General features: G+C 44.0%; 1 protein-coding gene across 1 annotated transcript in view; it reads right to left on the reverse strand.

The window, feature by feature from the left end:
• Positions 1–21699, reverse strand: part of MTCH2 (mitochondrial carrier 2) — a 1452460-nt gene that overhangs the window by 1306218 nt on the left and 124543 nt on the right. The window lies entirely within an intron of this gene.

A 21699-nucleotide genomic window follows, 5' to 3' on the forward strand; every position in this document is an offset into this window, starting at 1 on the left:
TACATTTGGGTAATCTGCAGGCAGGTTGCCTCAGTCGGCCTGATTAACAAAGTTTTGGGTCCTGCGTCGGTTGCAGTCCCTTCTTCCATATCCTCAGGTCATCAGGGGAATAAAACATGCAGCCGATGCCATTTTATCAGTTTTTCTTGCCCCAGATGTCAGGTGCCCCCATAATGGGAAGCAATTATATACAAGGTTACACCTCCAACAAAACGCAAATACACCAGAAAGCTTTAAGCATAGTAAACAAGAATAGAGGTATAGACAACAGAAGTCAGGGGGCTGGAGAGAGGGTAACCAGGACTGCAACAGTGAATACACTCGAACATCTACATTTATGGTAAGTGTACACAACTGTACTATGTTCTTCGAGTTTCACTGTTGCAATCATAGCATTTAGGTAGATTCCCAAAGCTATGGTTGGGAGGAGGAGTTTATACAGCATTAGGGCCAGCTATAAGGCCCTGCAAGACAGCAGTGGCAAAGCCAGCTCTGGATTTAGAGAAAGCTGTTAAATGATAATGCTTGGTGAAAGTATGTACAGAGCAGTACAATACAGTAGATGCAGCCCTGGTGGAGTTTGATCTAATCCCCTGGGGGGGAAAGGTTTTCCATGGTGCTTATAGCAGAAATGAATGCAATGGCTTATCCATTTAGAAATGGTTTGTTCTGAAATAGCCTTCCCCTCTGCCCCTGCAGCAAATGCTACCAGCAGTTCAGATTTTCTTCAAGGTTTAGTCCTGTCCAAGTAGAATGCAAGTTGTCTGTGCACATCCAAGGAATGCAGAATCTGTTCCCCTTTGTTCTGGGGATTGGGAAAGAAGGTTGACAATTGAATGGACTGATTAAGGGCCATAATGGAAACCAGCTTGGGCATAAAGGATGGATTGGTCCTCAGAGATATCTTGTCCGCATGAAAGATGATGAAAGGCTCCACTGCCATAAGGGCCTGTAATTCAGATATCCTTCTAGCTGAAGTAATTGCTAAAAGGAAGGCGGTTTTCCAAGAAATAAATTTTAAATCTGCAGTATAAGCTTGCGCGAAAGGAGGAAGAGTGAGTTTCTCCAAAACAAAGTTAAGGTCCCAGGCAGGGATTGGAGCTCTCCTGGGTGGTCTCAAGTTTCTTGCCCCTCAGAGATACTGCTTGAGCAGAGGACGAGAGAAGAGGGGAGGGTTCTGTGTTATAATGAGCAAAAATAGCTGAGGCGTGAATTTTAATGGAGGAGAAGGACAGGCCCTTGTGAAGCATCTCAGTTAAGTATTGCAAAATCTGAGGTAAATTGGGTGCTGCTGTGCTCATCCCTAAGGATTGGTTCCAGGCACAGAATGTTTTCCATTTGTCAGCATAAGACTTTCTAGTACTAGGTCTCCTTGCCTCCAAGATGACATCCATAACCGGTTTGCTGACGGATAAGGGTGAAATTAAGTTATTAGCCAGGCTGCAAGATTCAATGTTGGAAGCTGAGGGTGCAGAATTTGGCTCTCCTGCTGAGACAGCAAGGATGGGGTCTGAGGCAGGCACCATGGAGATAACTGCGACACACTGCACAGGAGGGGGTACCAGTGTTGGCACGGCGAGTCTGGAGCAATCAAAATCATCCTTGGTTTGTCCTGTTTGACCTTTAGTAGAACTTTGGAGAGCAGAGGCAGGGGGGGCACAGACTGATAGGTTTTTCCAGCTGAAGGACAGAGCATCCACTTTCCAGGCTTGTTTGTGGGGAGTCCTTGTGCAAAACTTGTCCAATTGGTAGTTCTGGGGGGAGGCAAATAGATGTCTGGGCTTCCCCATTCGTTTGTCAACATGTTGAAAATCTGTGGTTCCAGTTTCCACTCATGTGGGTCCATGAGGTTTCTGCTTAGTCCATCTGCCAGTGTATTCAACTTTCCTGGCAGGAATTGAGCTTGTAAATGCACTTGGTAGCTCAAGGCTGTGTTCCACAATGCCATGGCTAGTCTGCAGAGGGGGTAGGAATGTGTAACCCACTGCTTGTTTATGTACCACATAACCATGGTGTTGTCTGTCTTTACCATTAGTTGTCCTGGAAGAATGTAGTCCTTGAAGGCTGTCAGAGCATTCTGTACAGCTAACATTTCTTTTTGATTGATATGTAGGTGCATTTGATTTGGGTTCCATTTGCCCTGAATGCACTTCCCTGCCAGGTGAGCCCCCCATGCATAGTCTGATGCATCTGTAGTTAGGGTTTGGGGGGCAGGGGGTAGTATGAATGGTAGTCCCTTGTTTTGGTGGCAGGCCTCTGCCCACCATAGGAACTCCAGGCGTAGGCAAGGTATGATAGGAATCGTTGTTTCCAAGCTGTGACAATGTTGACTCCATAGACTTTTTAGATACCACTGTAGTTTCCTCATATGCAGTCTTGCATATGGAATTAGAAGAATGCAGGAGGCCATGAACCCCAAGGCTTGCAGTATTTGTCTTGCAGACAGCAGGTTTTTTTGTGGCCACTTGTTTGAAGTAAGTTACCAAATGAATTTGTTTTTCTGGCATGAGGAAAGCCTTCTGGGCAGTTGTAGTCAAGCTTGCACCCAGGAATGTAATGAGGCAGGGTACCAGTTGTGATTTCCCATTTATGGTGTACCCCAGACAAATGAGAACCCTTTTTACAAACGCCAGATTTAAAAGTATGCCCTGGTTTTTTGCCTGAATTAGACAAGCATCCAGGTATGGATATATTTAAATATTTCTTTGCCTGCAAAATGCAACAACTGGAGCCAGGCACTTTGTGAACACCCTGGGAGCAGTATTTAAGCCAAAGGACAGTGCAGATAACTGATAATGCAAGTAGCCTGCTTTGAAGCGTAGGTATCTTCGGCAATATTCCCTGATTGGGATATGCAGGTATGCTTCTTTTAAATATAGAGTTGCCAACCAGGCGTCTTTGCCTAGCATAGGAAGTAACTGGTGAAGAGAGTCAGCATCTTGAATTTTGGAACCTCCAGAAAGGTGTTTAGAGTAGACAGGTCCAGGATTGGACGCCATGCTTTGTCTTTTCTGGGTACCAGAAAAAGCCTCGAGTAGAAACCTTGTCCCTTTTCTGCTTCTGGTACCAGTTGAATAGCCCCCATGTTTAAGAGGGAAAGTACTCGTTTTTGAGTCTCTGCCCAATGGTTTGAAGGCAGGTCTGGCCACCCGTTTGGTGTTGGCAACGTGTGGAAATTAAATCTGTATCCCTGGGAAACTATATTTAAAACCCATTTGTCCTGGGTTATGAGTTCCCAGTTCTTTGCAAGAAGAGCAAACTTTCCCCCCCAAAGGGGCGGTCAAAAGAGAAGTGCTTGGGAATTTTAAAAGGAAATCATTGAGACTGTTTACCATAGGGGGGTGTCTTGTTATTTTCAGATTTGGAAGTGGAGCCCCCCCCCCCCCACTGTTTAGTTCCGAGAGTCCCCTGGGACTGAAACTTGGGGGTTTTGCTGTGTCTGGGTTTGGCTTGAGAGGACCTGGAAGGGACTGGAAAGGACCAATTCTTAGTAGGCCAGTGCCTACTAAATCTTGGAGGTTGCACTTGTAAAAAAATCTTTAACAGTTTGCATAGATTTAGCTTTATCGTCCATCTTTTTAAAAACTTCTTCAGCCTTATTGCCAAACCGGTTATCCTGATTTAAAGGAGCATCCAACAGTTTAGCTTTAACATTATCAGGCAAAGATTGCTCCTTAAGCCAAACATGCCTTCTAAGCACAGACCCAGTAACAACAGCCTTGCAAGAGGCCTCTAAAGAATCAAAAACTACACTGCAAAGTATGTTTTCCAACTTGTTCAGCAGAATGCATTAAATCCTGAAAATCTTTATTTTCCACACAGTCAGGAATCAACATCATTTTCTGTTTAAGCAGTCCCAAAATATGCTGCTGATACTTTAACATATGAAACTGGCAATTTAAGGCCCTAATGGACAAAGTAGCAGAAGTGTATACCTTCTTACCCAATCTGTCCAAGGCCCTGGAATCTCCGTCAGAGGGGGTAGGGCTTTTGGCAGCAGTAGCCTTAATGCAAAGTATGTTTTCCAACCTGTTCAGCAGAATGCATTAAAATCCTGTAAATCTTTATTTTCCACACAGTCAGGAATCAACATTGTTTTCTGTTTAAGCAGTCCAATAATATGCTGTTGATATTTTAACATATGAAATTGGCAGTTTAAAGCTCTGATTGCCAAGGGAGCAGAAGTATAAACCTTTTTACCCCATCTATCCAGCACCCTGGAATCTCTATCAGAACAGGTAGGACTTTTAGCAGTAGAAGCTTTAATGCCCTTGGGCCCCTGAGAAATAGTTTCTGGACCTGCAACAGGATTTTTGAAAATAAACTTGTGGGACTCAGGAACTCTGTAGTATCTGTCAGGTTTACTAGGAGCCAGAGGCAGGGAATCAGGGGCAAAAATGGATTCCAAGAACACATCAACAATGTCTAGTACAGAAGGTATAGCCAAAGGCCTATGCTGACATAGAAGAAGGAAAGCCCTAAGCCTCTTCTTTGAATCAGAAAATTCCTGGCTTTCCCAGTGGAAATGCTCCCTTAAAGCATGCAAAGTTTCCCCACAAGAAAAATCCTCAGGAGGGGAAGCAGAGGAAATGGAATCCTCTGCATCAGATCCTCATAGGCAGGTATGGACAAATCCAGGTCATCAGAAGAGTCAGAAGAAACAGAATCCTGATCAGAAGATTCATAATCAAGCTCAGCCCTGGGCCTCTTGGGTGGGGAGGGGGGTTTGACTACCCCTGATTAGAGTAATTAGATCTTCAGCCATTTTTATCATTTATTTAGGCATAGGGGCCTGAGCATGCGGCCTGGGCGTCAGTTTTTTAGACATGGATCGAGATTTAGTCCTTAGTAATGAAGGCGGTGTCGATTTAATATGAAAGTCTGTAGGCCTGCACAGCGGCTCCAGACCCATCCAAGGTAGAGACATCCGCGGGTTCCACAGTTAATGTATCTTGCGGCACACCTGACTCAGAATGGGTCTCAGTAGTGGCCTGTGAATCAGAAGTAGCGGATATCAGGAGCTGCAAATAGCACCTCACCGAGTACCAGCGAACTGACGACTGGCTTAGGAGAAGCGTCGTCGGTAGTTTTGGACCTCTGCGGACAGTCTCTGTCTTTATCTTTGCGTTTTTTCGGAATCCCGGTAGTCTGAATGCTAACAGACGACATTTTTGGATAATTAAACAGAGAACCGAAATACTTAAGAGGCAAAAATATACAGACGACAGATAGTGCGCTGACCAAATAAAAGCACAAAACCGACAGCAAGGTATGTTGTGGTCAGGGCCTAGGCAAGGAATACAGTACAAATTAAAATCTTTATGAGGTATTTGCTTTCCACAAGTAATGCAATTATTAACTTTTACTGACATTGGTAAGGAGCAAGAAAAAGCTTCCCCAACGGGGTACTTAGCTTTAAGTTGAAGACTTTGGTTCTGAAACTTGAAAACGAAAATTTTAGGAGTCGGCCGACCGGCACTTGCGAACTGCTTCTGCTTCGGGCACCGCACAGCAAGAAAGACTGATAAAATGGCATTGGCTACATGTTTTATACCCCTGACGACCTGACGTCATGGAAGAAGGGACAGCAACCGACGCAGGACCCAAGACTTTGTTAATCATTCCGACTGAGGGCAACCTGCCAGCGGATTACCCAAATGTAATGACTGCAACAGTGAAACACGAAGAACATCCCACTGCCAAGCAGGGAGCCCCGGGAGGAGGCGGCTCTGTCAAGGCAACCAGAACCATGGCAGACATTTGAAACGGGAGACGCCATACCAGGGTACTCGGCGCCAACAGGCCAGTCTCAGTCCCAAGGATGGCCCGTCTCTGGAAGAGTCGAAAGCCAAAGGGTAGTCTTCGGAACTGTGGTGAGTTCTACCATCAGTACCGAAGGAGCTGGAACCGGGGTCAACGCCAGTGACGAATGCTCCAAAACCTGCAAAGAGTTTGAAGGAGGAAAATATTGTGGAGTTCTTGGAGAAGAACAATCAGCTCCGAATAGGAGGGAGGGTTTTGATGGAGTAGAAATTCCTCTGGCCGCCAAAAGCTGATCCACAAGCCTCAGTACGTCAAGTTCAGAAAGACTCTTGGTGGACTGGGTGGACATCCCCGTAGGTGAGGTAGGGCATTCTAAAAAGGGGCTATATTGCTGGCCAAAAAATGGGTCCACCAAGGGGGAATATCTGGTCTGAGGAGTAATTTCACCTTTCGGCAGCAAGGTTCAAAGACCAATATGAAGTACAGGGGGGGGGGGGGGTGACCGGATATGGGACAACTATTTCTGGTGCCGAAAAGCGAGTCTGAGCCAGTGAAGAAATAGTCAGAGCTGTGGTCGATGTGGGCCTAGGTGCCAAAGAAGACTGCTCCAAAGTCGTTGGTTACCTTTGAACCAAAGTCTGTGCAGAGGATGAAGGTTTAGGCCTCGGTACCGAGGGTATTGGTAGCTTGGGAATTTTAGCCTTCAGTTCTGATAGTTTGGATTCAGTATCATGAGGAGAGAAGGGTAAGGATTTGCTCCTCTTTTGTTCTCTCAGGAGGGGGCGAGCCCTCAGACTCAGAGATAAACTCCATGAAAGGAGATTTCAGAAGTCCTTTTAGCATTAGTTTGTTTTTACAAACTGCTAACGTACGGGAGCTGAAGCCTTTACAAATATCATAAGGGGGTTTCACAGAAAGGTGAGGAACCCCCAAACAGTATGCACAAGATGAATGGTTGTTGACACTGTGCATCTTCCTATCACACTGATCACAGCATATGAAGCCAACAGTCCCTTTCTTTTCTGCGATAACTCCAATGACCAAAAAAATCTCTCACAAACAGGTAAAGAGTACCAAACTTGGTAGAAAAAGTGTATATATATATATATATATATATATATATATACTTATACATACATATATATATATATATATATATATATATATATATATATATATATATACTTATACACATATATATATATATATATATATATATATATATATATATACTTATACACATATATATATATATATATAGAGAGAGAGAGGGGGGGGGATAGAGGGACACAAAATTAAGTGGTTAGATAATACTGAAAAACAACTATTCACTTAGATGAGACCTGGTCTGGACATGTCTTGCTTCATGCGTGGCAAACGAGATCAGAGGTAATATTGACAGTGGCACTATGGGTAAAAGCTTAGCTAGAGAGATTTTTGGCTGGTGCGGGCTTGCATAAGGAGAAATTAAACAGTCAGCTGCCTGTCAAGCACCAGTATCCGCCACATAATGCACGCACTCAGGTTCCTTTACAACAGGTATAAATATGACTCTATCATTGTACATGTGAGTGTGAATGACCTGAGACATGGAGGAGCTCTCGGATTATGTAGCTTAGGCGGGTATGATCTTGGCCCTGAGAAGAATCCTACCATCACCCAGAATGATACCACAGTACAAGCAAAAAATGATAGATTTCAACAACTGGCTAAGTTTCTGGTGTCATTCTAAGGGTATCCAGTATCTATCTGCCTGGGATGACATGATTCACAGACCTCGATTCTTTGCCAGAGATGGTGTGCATCTGTCACCCCTGGGCTTCTGGATACTGGCAAAGGCTCTTGTCACCCCTACAGTGCTTTTTCTTAGGCAGTGTTCCAAAGACCAAATTACCACTAACAGCTACAAACAAATGCAATTTCAGGGTCATGCTGCTCAACGCTAGAAGTCTAAATCTCAAAATGCACTCACTCGAAGCACTCCTTAAAATGGAGAACATCGACATTTGTGTCATAATAGAGACCTAGTTCAAGGCAGCAGAAAGCACCCCTGCACTACCAGGCTATAACTCATTCCACACCTTTCGACCGCAGAACTTGGACCGAAGCGCCAAATGTGGTAGTGTTTCCATATTCATAAAGGATGCGCACACCTCCAGAATGGTAGGCCATCATAACGCTTCTGAGATACTTCAGGTGCAGCCAACATTGGGTAAGACAGCGATTCAGGTTGTAGCTTGCTATAGGTCCCCAACTATGTCCGAAGACTCACACTCCACGTTCCTAAGCACCCTGGAGAATATTAGGGTCCAACCTAATCGCATACTGGGTGACTTCAACTACCCCTCCACTAACTGGGAAAACTATTCCTGTACCAATACACTTGCCCAATGTTTCCTGGAATTTATCAATTCCAATGCCCTGGACCAACTCATTCTTACCCCCACTAGAGCTAGCAACATTCTTGACCTGGTCATTACTAATATATGCGACCGTTGCTCTACACCAATAGTCAACTCCTCCCTGGGTAGATCAGACCACAAACTAATCACCTTGGAAATCTACATCCCTCTCACTGGATCCCACACAGTTTGGTTTTGTGAAGGGTAGATCATGCCTGCTCAACTTGGTCAACTTCTTTGAGTCAGTCACCAGAGCTGTAGATGAAGGCAAGGTGGTTCATACAGCCTACCTTAATCTGGCCAAGGCCTTTGATACCATTCCCCACTCAGGAATCATAGAAAAACTCACTAAGCTAGGCATCAACCCCTACATCACCAGGTGAGTTGCAAACTGGTTCACAGATAGAAACCAGAGTGTGAAAGTGGACTCCAAGTCAGACTGCCAATCAGTCATGAGTTGAGTCCTGCAGGGTTCGGTCCTGGGTCCTCTCCTGTTTGGTATCTACTTCTCTGAAGTCCAGGCCAACACGAAGGGACTCTGGCTGACAAAGTTTGCAGATGATGGCAAGTTGGGAGATATTAACTCCCCAAGTGATGTTGACATCCTACAGAAAGGCCTCACTGAGACCAACGACTGGTGTCAGAACCATGGCCTTAAGCTCAATGCCAAAAAATGTGTCTTCATCCCCTTTGGGGAAAAACCTGACTCCCATGAATTACCACATCAATGGTAGTCCACTGAACACACAAGACGTTATAACAGATCTGGGAACGCAGATTGACAGCAACCTCTCTTTTGACCACCACACTGCCACTGGTCAAACAGTCCTGCTATGAGGCACATCTCATTGCATCCAGGAAGAAAGAGGTCATTGTCTCCCTCTACTCTTCACTCATTGGGCCAATCATTGAGTACAATGCCCCATTTGGCATGTACCTCAATAAACACCTGCAACAACTGGACAGGCAACAAAAATACCTCACAGAGAGGATCCCAGGCCTTAAACATTTGTCCTATATGGACAGGATCAAAAAACTCAAACTATTCTCCGTCTCATATCACCTACTTAGAGGTGATCTCTGCTGGACTTACAAAGCCATGTCTGACCCAGCTATTAGAAATGCTACACCTAAAGAAATAGCAATCCCTCCACACCACAAGCTCCAGGACCTCTACCTCATTACCACAAACAGAACATGCTGGAGGGACAGGTTCATAACTCAGAGACTGGCCATGCTACGGAATACAGCAGAACACCTCACTGGCCCTCTTCAAGAGAAATCTTGATGAGTGGATGGGAAATAGAAAATTCACCCCATTGGCTTTACTCGACAGAGGCACTGGGAATTAAGGTCGGGTGGCACGACGATGCCAGGGTAATCCTATGGGCTAGGCTTGTAAAGGCTCTAGGGCCATTAGCCTAGTACACACCTATGAACCTATAACGGCAGACGAAGTTCCAAGGACGGAACCAACACCCATCAGTAAGGGATGAATGATGATTAACATCAGATCAGGAGTCTAAAAAGGGCTGTGAAAGTGGAATTATCAAAAACTATACTTTTCCTTTAATAGGCATGGCATGTGGAATGCAAAGGGAGGGGAGGAATGGTACAAGTCTTTCAGCCTAAGGAGTGGGCAGGGTTGTGAAGTGAGTAATAGCTCACACATCAATGGAAGCCAATGCACAGGCAGAAGCCTCTGCACTTCTGAGTTGTCAGAGCAACAGAACAAGTTAAATAGAGTAAAGCTATGGGGTGACAAATTGCTTAAGTATGGCAGCTACATGTGCATCCTAAGTATTTTAAAAGTTGTACAATAAATCTATAGCATATGAACTTCTTTAAATACTTAACAAGTGAACTATGATTCAGCGTGAGGCGCACACTGATAGTGGGTAAACAGAAAGTAGGAGATGCAAATATGTACCAGACTATTTGTATATTAGTACACAACATGAACTCATGAATGTGTCTGCTAAATTACTAATCTATACCCAAAGCAAGGTCTACAGCACTTTAATGTTCTGACTGCCTACCACAGATCAACAGCACTTTAATGAAAATCAGTATATATAGCTATGTATATGTATTTGTGCACATGCATATATAGTATATATATATATATATATATATATATATATATATATATTATCAATCACACAGGGACACGCAAATGCACACATACATAAATGTTACACAGGCTGAAGCTCCTACTGCCAGTTTTTGCAGCTGCTGGTACAATACCCAGGCAGATTCCACACAGAGGTAATCATACAGCAATCTCAGCTTCCTTTTTTCTACCTGGAAAAGGTAAGCTCACCTCTACTACTCACACTCACCACTCCCCAAAGTACCTCTTCCAGTATCCATATATGCTAACTAAACCCACATCCGTCTGCATCATACAGACTTTTTTAAATATTAAACTTGCATTACTGCTTGGTCCATTTGGGGAACAGAAGCTTTTTCTTGGCTGTGTACTCCAAGACAACTACTAATAGGAACTGAAAATACAGATAAGTAAACCAAATTACCATAACAGATGCTTCAATAGATTACTGGTGCAGTAGCCTACACTATATGGAATGTCTTGCCAAGGACTGGACTAGACAGCCAGGTTCCAAGGTTTTAAGGCACCCTCCATGCATTCTAATCCGTGAACAGCTTGAGGAGAGCTGTATGAAATCAGTGCCTTGGGCACCAAAGCTTCAGATGTTTCTTTCCTCAAAATAGCCAGGGCTTGAGTCTTGCCAAACAGGAACAGTAATAAAATACCACATCCTGAATAAAAAAAAGGGGGGTGTGGCTACTACAACAGTAACCTGTTCAAACATCTGTTATTGGTCAGTTTAATGCATCCTGTCCAATTAATCTTCACTGAGACAGACCACAAACTAAAAAGGGCCAATACTTGAAAGGAACAGCTGCACCTATTTTGTCACCCCTGTAGTACTCCCCTCACTTCAAAAATGTAGACCATGACCATTAACCTAATAAACTGAACCTTAGTAGTGGACAATGCTTCCTTCTTACACTACTCAAAGAAATGTACAGTGAACTAAAATATATTTCTTGCTAAAACAAATTTAGGTAATATCCTTCAAAATCACTACATTACAACACAAGCTGGCCCTGGATGGAGACAGAAAATCAGCGCAAAAAAACAAAATGAAAGGGAGGTTTTGTTTAGAACCAAAATCATCCTCAAGCCTTTATGAGTATCTTTATGAGTATCTTTACATAGTGGACCTGCTTTCTAAATCCCACCACAGTGAAACTGATATAAAATGTCACATATATCATAGGAAAAAAGGAAGAACTGGGAACACACATCTTAGGATAAAAAAGAACCCAGCCCTGGCAAAGGCACTAAGGCCAGGGCTGATAAAAAGAGTAGTACAACGTCCTCCAAGAATGAAAGATCTTGCTGCTGTATTATGCCCTGATGCAATACATTATTCTAAGAGGATTCACTGTGGCAATAAAAAAAATCCACAAAAACTTAAAAAAAATGACCAGCCAGACAAGATTCATGTAAACAGAGAACTAGAAAGTTTAGGACAAAAAATAAACTACATTGTTTCTTCTATGCAACCAACCCAGAGTTCCAAAAAAATAGGGCTACACTAGAAGAACAAGGGAAAATACAGAAAAAAAAAAATCACTGAAATGGAAAAAAAAACATTACAGATGCTAAGATAATTAATCAACTGAGTAAAAACAAAATATGTAGACAAGACAACACTGAGCGACTTGGAAAAGGAGCCACATAAAAATGAAACATTAAGACATTAAGGAAAACAGTACACATGTATTTGCAACATTAGAGTAATCGACTTGAGAGAAGAAGCGATACATAATATGGTGCAGTGTATATGCACAAATCAATAACTGATGATCGTAATGCAAAGTTAAAAATATTTGAAAATGTACATAAGCAGAGGCACCCAGACATAGTAAATATTACAAAAAAGACAATGGTATCACAGAAGTCTAATGTAGTGACAGGTAAATGGTTCGATACAGAAATGGAGGAAACTGAAAATTAAGTGATAGATCAGTTATGAAGTCAAGGATATGAATGGAAATCTCAGATGTAAAGATAATTTCAGAAAGCTGATTTACTAAAACAGGTACAGTCTGAGGAAGTGACTAAGGATGCAGAGCAGTGCATTAGTAGAGAAAATCACTTGTCGATTCAGTTTAATGTTGAAAGAGATAAAGATGTTCAACAAAAATCAAATGTCAGTCATTTCAAAGCCAAAATCTTTCCAGACAGAGGCAGAAAGAGCAGGAAATACAACGTGCAGAGGAAACTCTCAGTCAGGAAGAAAATTTAGGAGAAATCCGGCTGGATTTGATAGAAATGGATAAATAGAATATGTATGAGAAAAGTACAGTTTTGTACCTACCATAAATGTAGATGTTCGAGGATCCACATTGCTGCAGTCCTAACCATTGGGTAGTCCGCTGTCCAGTCGGCCCGAATACCAAAGTATATGGCTGACGTCGGTCAAGGCGCATTAGACTGATGTCAGGACGTCAGGGTACTAATGCGCATGACCGACGTCATATCCTCAGTCTTTTCTTGCCCCAGATGTCAGAAGACCCTAAAAAGACAAGGCCCAGCACCAAACATATATACAATATATACAAATGTACAAGAATATAGCCTAACCCACACCACCACCCCTAAACACAGAGGGAAGGAGGGAGGTAAATTGGACTGCAGCAATGTGGATCCTCGAACATCTACATTTATGGTAGGTACAAAACTGTACTATGTTCTTCATTCCACATTGCTGCAGTCCTAACCATTGGGTAGAATCCCAAAGCAGAGGTAAGGGAGGCTGGCAAATCATAAGGAAGCAGGAGCTGTCAACATGCCTTGCAAAATAGCTGTGGCAAAACCAGCCCTAGATTTAGAGTAGAGAGGAAGGTGGTAATGCTTAGAGAAAGTATGCACTGAACTCCAAGTAGCTGCCTCCAAAATATCCTTAGTTGCCACCCCCCTTAGAAATGCTGTTGAAGTGGCAGTAGCCCTAGTGGAATGAGGCCTAATCCCAGCTGGAATCTCCTTGCCATGATGGGAATAACAAAATGAAATGCAGAACCCAATCCACTTAGAAATAGTTTGCTTAGACACAGGCTTGCCCTGAGAAGTCAAAGCAAAAGAAACAAACAACTGCTGAGACTGCCTGAAATCCTTAGTCCTGCTTAAATAATAACGTAACTGCCTATGTACATCTAAAGTGTGCAAAATCTTTTCTCCCTTGTTTTGGGGATCTGCATAGAAAGTAGGCAAATGAATAGTCTGGTTTAAAGCCACACTAGAAACCACCTTAGGCATAAAGGAAGGATTAGTGCGTAATGATACCCTATCCTTATGGAAAATCAAAAGGGCTCTACTGCCATAAGGGCCTGCAACTCAGAAACCCTTCTTGCAGAAGTAATAGCCAACAAAAAAGCAGTCTTCCATGACAAGTATTTTAACTCAGCAGTAGCCGAGGCTCAAAGGTTGTAGAGTAAGTTTTTCCAACACAAAATTGAGATCCCAAGCAGGAGTAGGAGCTCATTGGGGGTCTTATATTCTTTGCCCCTCTAAGAAACTGCTTGAACAAAGGATGCGAAAACAAAGGTGGGTCACAATCATAGTGAGCTGAAATTGCTGCAGCATGAATCTTAATGGAAGAGAAGGACAAACCTTTGTCCAATAACTCAGTAAGATATTGAAGAGCCACACTCAAATTAGGCTCAGAAATCTCCAAATTCTTTGCTGCACTCCAAAATAAAAATCTCTTCCATTTTTCTGCGTACACTTTCCTTGTACTAGGTCTTCTGGCTTCCATAATCACATTTAAAACTTGTTGAGGAAGTTGAGACCTGCTGTGTTTCAAAACTGAATATGCCAGGCTGTTAGATGAAGAGAGTGAAGCTTGACATTGAGCAGGTGACCGTCCTTCTGAGATAACAGGTGTGGAATCAAAGGTAAAGGCCATGGAGGCTTCCTTACCAGACTCCTTAAAAGTGGGTACCAGTGTTGCCGAGGCCAATCTGGAGCTATTAAAATCATCCTTGGCTTGTCTTGTCTGACCTTTAGGAGCACCTTTGGGAGAAGAGGCAGAGGTGGAAAGGCATACACATGAAGATTTTTCCAACTGAAAGAAAGAGCGTCCACTTTCCAAGCTGTGTGATGAAACCCCTTTGCGCAAAACTTTGGCAGCTGGTGGTTTAGTGGAGAAGCGAACAGATCTATGTCTGGAGTTCCCCATGACACTGTCAAATTCTGAAATACATGAAGATCCAGTTTCCACTCGTGGGGATCCATGATTTGTCTGCTTAACACATCTGCTAAGGAGTTCTGTGCTCCGGCAGAAACCTTGCCTGAAGAGTTAGTTGCAAGCTGAGCGCAGTCTCCCATAAAATCATTGCTTGCCTGCATAGAGGATAAGAACGTGTTCCCCTTGTTTGTTGATGTACCACATGACAGTTGTGTTGTCTGTTAGAATCAACACCTGCCCTGGAAGAAGCAACTCCTTGAAAGCCATTAATGCAAACTGAACTGCTAACATCTCCTTCATGTTGATATGTAGATGCAGTAGTCTGGCAGGCCACTTGTCTTGTATCCACTTTCCATTTAGATGAGCTCCCCAAGCAATGTCCGAGGCATCTGTCGTTAAAATCTGACTCGCCTCTGGCCGGGTCACAGAGAGTCCCTTGTTTAGGTGACATTCCTGAGCCCACCACAAAAATTCTTTTTGAATGCAAGGTATTATTTGAATGACAGTGTCCAAATCCTGGCAGTGCTGTGTCCATACATTTTTGAGATACCATTGTAGCTTCCTCATATGCAGTTTGGCATTGGGAAGCACCCGAATACAAGATGCCATGAACCCTAAGGCTTGAAGGACTGTCCTTGCAGTCAGCCCGGACTGAAGAGATAATTGATGGAAGTAACTGGAAAGATTCTTTTGTTTGTCCGGGGTTAGAAAGGCCATCTGGGCTGCTGTATTCAGTCTCACACCCAGAAAGCACATGTCTTGAGAGGGTACTAGACTGGACTTTATTTCGTTCACAGAATACCCTAGGCATCTTAGCACTGCTATGACATATTCCAAATGCTGTAGAAGGTCTTCCTTTTCTTGAGCCAGAATCAGGCAGTCGTCCAAGTAAGGATAGATCTGAATTCCTTTTAGCCTGAAGTAAGCTATCACTGGAGCCAGAACCTTTGTGAATACTCTGGGCAGTAGATAAGCCAAAGGGCAATGCAGAGAACTGATAATGAGAATTTCCAGCTCAAAACGCAGATACTTTCTGCAACTTAGTCTTATAGGCACATGAAGGTAAGCTTCCTTGAGATCTAAAGTTACCATCCAGTGATCTTTGCCCAGCAGAGGTAAAAGCTGTTGTAACGTCAACATTTTGAACTTTGGAATGTCCAGATAAGAGTTGAGGATAGATAAATCCAAAATTGGTCTCCACGTGTTCCCCTTCTTTGGTACTAGGAACAGGCGAGAATAAAATCCTAGGCCCCTTTCTGGTACAGGGACTGGCTGAATGGCCCCTATTTGGAGTAACAGAGAAATTTGCTTGTGAGCCTCTTTCCTTTGTGGAGGAGGAACGTCTGGCATGCCTTTGAAAGGGGGCAAGGTATGGAAATAAAACCTGTAACCGTGGTGAATGATATCCAACACCCATCTGTCTTGAGTAATTAAATCCCAATTTTCTTTGAAAAGAGACAGCCTTCCTCCCAAAGGAGCTGCCAGACGAGAATGTACTGGCAGCTGAAAAGGCAGGTCATTGGGTCTGTTCTGAAAGGACTGACCCCTGCCTTCACCAGAAGTCTGAGCAGGAGAACTCCTGTTCTAGGCCTAAAAGAACCTTGAGCTCTGCCCCTACCCGTCTAGACCTACCCCTAGACTGGGAATCATAAGCAGGATATGTCCATCCCTTAGTAGGCCAATTTCTGCTAAACTTTGGAGGCTGCACCTGCAAAAAATCTTTAACAGTCTGCATAGATTTAGCCTTGTCCTCCATTTTCTTTAAAACTGCTTCCACAGGCGAACCAAACAACACATCAGACTGTAAAGGAGCATCCAAAATCCTTGTCCTAACATGCTCAGCTAAATTCTGATCCCTCAACCAAGCGTGCCTGCGAAGAACAGAACCAGTGGCAGCCACCCTCGAGGAGGCCTGCACAGCATCAAAACCACATTGCAAAGAATGCTTACCCACTTGTTCAGACACATGAACTAAATCCAGCAACTCTTTACACTCAATACCTTCCGCCAGAGCATCCACCTTAGATTTCAATTGTGAAAGGAGATAATTTTGATATTTTAGCATGTGAAACTGACAATTCAACGCCCTCATGGCTAAAGTGGAAGAAGTATACACTTTCTTTCCCCATCTATCCAAAGCCCTTGCCTCTTTATCAGAGGGAACAGGATTTTTAACAACAGAGGCCTTAACACCTTTAGGCCCCTGAGAAACAGTTTCTGGGTCTGCCCTAGGACTCTTAAAAAGATACTTATGAGCTTCAGGCACCCTATAGTACCTATCAGGTTTAACAGGGGCAGGAGGCAAAGAATCAGGGTTCAGGGAAGCCTCTGCAAAAACATCTTCCACCACATTCAACACCGGAGGTATAGCTAAGGGCCTATGCTGGGGTAAAAACAAGAATTCCCTAAGCCTCTTCCTGGAATCAGAGAAATCTTGGCCTTCCCATTTAAAATGCTCCCTCATGGAATGCAGAGTCTCTGAAAATGAAAAATCCTCAGGAGGAGAAGCTGAAGGAGTGGAATCATCCACATCAGAATCAGAATACTGAGGATACTCCTGCAAGTCTTCAGCCGAAGACTCAGAAGCCTCTGAACACTGTTCAAAACTCTCAAACTCAGGCTCCACCCTAGGCCTCTTATCAGGAGGGGGCATAGAACCTCTAATCATAGTAATCAAATCCTCTGCCATTTTAAGCATATGTTTCTTAGGCACAGAACCTGAAGTGCTAGGAGAAGCCCCACTGAAGCTAAACTTGGCCTACCTCTCAAAGAAGTCTTGGAAACAGAAGGAGAGGCTCTAACTACCTTAGGAAGAGAGGGAAGAACAGCTACCTGAGAAGCCCCTCAGCCTGGCCTACCTCCTGAGAGGGCACATCCTGTAACAGTAAAGTCTCTGCCTGAGACTCCAAAGAAACTCCTGGCAAAACCTCTGGCTCCACTGAGCCTTCTAAAGAACCGACGTCCGGGACTGCCGGTTCTTCAACCCTAGGCTTTGCTGCTTTGTCCTTGCGCTTTTTGGACGAAGCGGGCGTCGGAGCATCCGACGGCATTTTATAATTACAACGCTTCCCAAACACTAACCTGGCACAGTCTAACCTTCTCTTAATAGTGCGTTTGTTAAATCTAGCACAAGAGCGGCATCCAACAACGTCGTGCTCAGGCCCTAAACAAGGTATACACAAAGTATGGTAATCCCTATGAGGTATCTGTTCCCCACAAGAAATACAGTTATTCACTTTTTCTGACATCCGGTTAAATACTGAGGCAAGAAAAAAAAACAAAATGTTCCCCAACGGGGTACTTAGCCAACTTTGATTCGGTCTGAAACTCCGACTTCAGAAAATTTCAGAACGCCAACCTGCACTCGCAAAACTGCTTCTGCATCGGACCATGCGGCAAAAAAGACTGAGGATATGACGTCGGTCATGCGCATTAGTACCCTGACGTCCTGACATCAGTCTAATGCGCCTTGACCGACGTCAGCCATATACTTTGGTATTCGGGCCGACTGGACAGCGGACTACCCAATGGTTAGGACTGCAGCAATGTGGAATGAAGAACATCAAAGGCTGCCAAAAGTGAGTAAGACACACTGTCAAAAAATTAATTCAAATTAATAAAATAATTGGAACTTTAAAAGATAATTTCTGTTATATTGTGTGGATCTAACAGAATACACCATGCAGCAAAACTTATAACAGAAAAGGTAACACCAAAATGCATAAATTAGCAAAGGAAAATGAAGTGGCAAATAGACACCACCATGAAGTACAAACTAGAAACACGTGCAAATACATTTCGTAGTATCAGCAATGGAAGAATACAGAAAAGAAAATCTTAAAAAAAAGTTACATCTTACCATAACATTCCATCTGTGTTGTTCATCTTTTTTCATTCATCACTGATGGGTTCGCCTTCCGAGCCCTCGGAATAGAGTCTGCCTTTTTACCAAGCTCGTGCCAGCCAAAAGACTCTCAAGCTAGGTTTCTACCCAGAATGCCCTTCTCCCTGCTACCTCAGATCGAGTTTGCTAGAGAAAGAGAAGTAAAGCAGAGGCCACTTCTGCACAAATACCCTAGGACACCACTTGGATCCAAAGCATCCCCAGGAGCCTTTGGTGGGGGAAGGGGGGTGGGAAGTGATGAATGAAAGAAGATGAACACCACAGATGGAAAATTATGGGAAGACATAACTTTTTTATCTGATGTCGTTAATCTTCTTTCCATTCATCACTGATGGGACAGAATCCCAAGCTACCTTGAGGTCCATGGGCGGCCTTTATGGAAGAACATTCCTGGGTACCACTGAGCCGAAGGCAGCTCTCCCTCTGGAGACCAAGTCCAATTTGTAATGACTGATAAAGGTATTAGGCTTAGCCCAAGTAGCTGCTGCACAGATGTCATTCATGGAAGCCCTGGAATGGAAAGCTGCAGATGTTGCCATAGATCTAGTGGAGTGAACATTAACTTTTGGCACAGGTTCATTACGGAGGGAACAGATGAAACGTATGCAGTCCTTTAGCCATTTTGATAATGTAACCTTGGAAACAGGATCTCCCATTCTGGGCCCATAAAAAAAGAGATAAAAAGCTGTTCAGACTTACAGATAGGTTTGGTCCTGTCTAGGTAAAATATCACTTGCCTTTGTACGTTCAAGGAGTGAAGGCAATACTCTCCTCGACTGGCAAATTTCAGAAATAACACTGGTAGGTCAATGGTCTAAGTTTATGGAGAACTCTGAAACAACTTTGGGGAGGAAGGATGGATTTGCCCGAAGTGATATTCTTGTATTTATGAAAGACCAGATAGGGCCTCTTGATGCACAATGCCTGCAGTTCCGAGACACTTCTGGCAGACGTGATGGCTACCAAGAACAAAGATTTCCAAGACAAAAACTTTAGGTCACACTTTGCAGCAGGTTCAGAAGGTTTTTGAGTCGAAGACTGAAGGACTAATGTGAGGTTCCATGGCTCCACCGGCTGACAGGAGGCCTGATATGAAAGGTCCCCTTGAGGAAGGACTTGCATAGGCGTAAAGAAATGAGGGGTGCCATCTATACCATTGTGGAAATTAGAAATTGTCGCCAAGTGTACTCATACGTTAGAGACAGAGGCTCCATTATCAAAAAACTTAGCCAAGTATTAAAGCACCACAGTTACTGGAGCCAAATACGGGTCTAGTATGTTATCCTTGGACCAGATGGAGAACCTTTTCCATTTATCCTGATATAGTCTTCTGGTGGATGGTTTATGAGAGACCAGAATGATGTCTCGAAGAGGCAAGGAGAGATTAGCTTGCCTGGCGGCTAATGGAAGTGGAGAAACCAAGCGGTCAGCTTGAGACTGGACAGATTTGGGTGACAACTCTTGGGGGTGAGTAATCAGATCTGGTGGAGGGTCCAGAATCCATGGCGGGTGGATAGAGGATGCCAAAGGAAGGGGAACCAAACTTGTCGAGGCCAGAACAGAGCTATGAGGATCACCTTGCATCTCAACCAAAGAGCAAAAACTTACTACTGCCAAACTAAACAAAAAAAGTAAACCGAGCAGGCAACGGATCCTTCGACATTTTTATTTAAAGTTAGCACCTTCACTGAAACAAGTGAATCAGCTTATTCAGACTGAATAAAAAACTCACAGTCTACCAAAGAGCTTTCTTTAGAAACTGTGGAATCAGGGGAATGGGAGGATAAGAGTAAAGAAGTCCTATGGGTCAGTCATATATTAAGAGAGCCCCTCCAGGGGAAGTAGGGCGAAATAGCTGGTGCACTTGTTCGATAGGGAGGCGAAAGGATCACAGCAATGCTGGCCCCAGTGACTGAAGATTTCTGTCGCCACCTCAGGATTGAGGGACCACTCGTGAGGCAAGAGGATACATCTGCTAAGTCTGACCGCAATTACATTGGAGCTCCCCGGGATATGCGTTGCCATCAGAAAGCGGTTGGAAGCTGTCGCCCACTGCCAAATTCTCATGGCTTCTCGACATAGGCGGTAGGACTTGGCTTCTCCTTGCTTGCTGACATACCAGACCACGGACATATTGTCTGACTAAATTGCAATTGTCCCGGAAGGGAGAGCCGAATGAAAAGCCTGCAACGATAACAGCACTGCTTTCCATTCCAGAATGCCGATATGCAGGTGGGGCTCCGAGGTGGACCATGTGCCTTGGACGGTCTTTCCCCAGAAATGGCCGCCCCCCCCCCCCCACCCGATCAGGGAAGCATCCGTGGTCACAATGGCTCTGGGCTAAGGGGATTGAAATGGGTGACTCCAAAGTTCTACGTCTGGCCTCATCCACTAAAGGGAGGTCCTGTTTGCAGGAGTTGGTTATTCAAATCTGGTAACAGAGGAGGTGATAGTTTGGGAACCATTTACAAAGAATGAGCCATTGCAGGATCTGCATATGAAGCTTTGCTAGAGACTATTGGAATTGAAGTTGCCATAGAGCCTGAAGAAAGTACAGTTGTCTAAACTTAACATAAATGTAGAAGTTAGAGTCTATTCACTGTTGCAGTCATCACATTTCGGTTATCCTGCCAGGGGTAGCCCTCAGTCAGCCCGAATACCAAAGGCTTAGTATTTCTGCATCGGTTGCTGTCGCTCCTGGACAGACGTCAGGTCGTCAGTGGTATAAAAACAGACAGCGAACGCCATTACAGTTTTTCTTGCCCTGTTAGGCGCCCCCCAAACAGGGAGCTAGGTTATGGTGGAAGACCACCACCAATAGAAAGTAAACACCAAAATTTCCTTGTAAAGAGAGAGAGGGAGAGAGAGAGAAAAAGAGACAGACAAGGGGGAATGGAGGGAGGGAAACCAAGACTGCAACAGTGAATACACTCGAACATCTACATTTATGGTAAGTGTACACAACCGTACTATGTTGTTTGTGTTTCACTGTTGCAGTCATCACATTTGGATTGATTCCCAAAGCTGAAGAAAAGGGTGGAGGCAGTCAAGAAGACTGGGGGCTGGCTATGATGCCATACAAGACTGCGGTGGCAAGGCCTGCCCTGGATTTGGAGAGGATAGGCAGGTGGCAATGCTTGGTGGAATTATGAACAGATGCCCATGTTGCAGCCTCCAGGATGTCCCTGGTGGGGAACCCTCTGAGAAAAGCTGCAGAGGTGGAGGTTGCTCTGGTGGAATGTGTCCTGACCCCCTCTGGGGGTGGTTTCCCCTGCTGTTTGTAGCAGAAATAGATGCAGTGCACTATCCATTTGGAGATTGTTTGGATATGGCCTTGCCTTTTGCT

This window comes from Protopterus annectens, chromosome 17.part0 (assembly GCF_019279795.1).
Source record: "Protopterus annectens isolate FY-2018-M chromosome 17.part0, PAN1.0, whole genome shotgun sequence".
Classification (NCBI taxonomy): Eukaryota; Metazoa; Chordata; order Ceratodontiformes; family Protopteridae; genus Protopterus; species Protopterus annectens.